The sequence below is a fragment of the Euleptes europaea genome, chromosome 15 (assembly GCF_029931775.1).
Source record: "Euleptes europaea isolate rEulEur1 chromosome 15, rEulEur1.hap1, whole genome shotgun sequence".
Classification (NCBI taxonomy): Eukaryota; Metazoa; Chordata; class Lepidosauria; order Squamata; family Sphaerodactylidae; genus Euleptes; species Euleptes europaea.
Window position 1 is genome coordinate 59,207,361 of NC_079326.1, and position 1,242 is coordinate 59,208,602.

Here is a 1,242-nt window from a genome sequence, read left to right on the forward strand (position 1 = left end):
TGGCGATGCCTGGGATTGAACCTGGGACCTTCTGCATCCCAAGCAGATGCTCTGCCACTGAGCCACAGCCCTTCCCCAACATTGCCAACATTGTGACTTTCATAAGTAAAAGACAGGTGAACCTTTCAAGGGTACAGACTACTACCTCCAATGCCCTCGGGGGGGGGATGCAGAGGAGAGAGGTCACCTAAATTAGTATCAAAGGATGAGGTGGGAAGGGTGACGGTGATGCGGCATTGATTAATTAACACTAAATTATGCCTTTGCCTGATTGTTGTTCTCCACGTACATTGTGAAGCAGGCAAAACAATCTTCCTCTGCTATATATAAACCCTACGGTGTTTTGCCACCATTCTGCTCACTTGAGAGAAGGGCATTGAGAGAGAGACTTGCAAAGGCAAGAGAACAAACACGGACTGTTTCGTACATTCTTATCCCACCCTTTCTCCAGAGTGTTCCAAGACATACGGGGCTCCCCTTTTCCATTTTAGCATCACACAAACAGATGGTGCCAATGGCGAAATTCATGGCTGAGTGGGATTTGAACTCAGATCCGTCACAAAAACAGCCAGTGCAAAAGATGGTTTCATCCTGCATTCTCGTTTTCTCTGTAGAATGGCATAATGTCCTTTCCAGGGACTTTCAACAAGTAAGGTTCTGGAGCTCCGTTCAAATGTGGCATCAGGTGTGCAGGATCATACCCACTGGGGGCCATTGGTACCACTCCTGAAAGAGGAGATGAGTTTTGTAGGGTTACTAATTGCACAGAAGAGCCTCAGTCGCTTGCAGGCCCATTGGTTCTTTCACAAGTCATGGCAAGCGCATGAAGGGGCGGGAAGTGTGAGGCCCGGGGGTGCTTTCTTCCCCTTCCCCCTAGGTGTGGACTCCCCTAGTGTAATTCTGGCCAAGGCCTTGAGTGTCAGCTATACCTTGTTTTAAAGGACCTGCAAGTGTCTGCTCTTCTGTTTGTCTTGGATTCCACCTCCTCTTCTTTTCCAAGTATATGAAGCTACCTGAAAAGAAGCTGCACCCCCTGGTCCTTCTAGCCCAGACATGCCGACACCGAACGAACGACCATACGAGCGGATGGGGCACTCAAGGGGGTGGTGGTCACAAGAGATAGGGAGTATCCTTGTATTTCAACATGGACCCAAACTGTATACTCCCACCTCTCATTGTAAACGCTATAAGAGAGCCAGTGTAGTGTAGTGGTTAAGAGCGAGGGACTCTAATCTTTAGAAC

General features: G+C 48.6%; 1 non-coding gene across 1 annotated transcript; it reads right to left on the bottom strand.

The window, feature by feature from the left end:
* On the bottom strand, window positions 1-70 carry TRNAP-GGG (transfer RNA proline (anticodon GGG)). Its single transcript has one exon. It is a non-coding gene; the product is annotated as a tRNA-Pro (tRNA).
* Window positions 71-1,242: the final 1,172 nt, after the last annotated feature.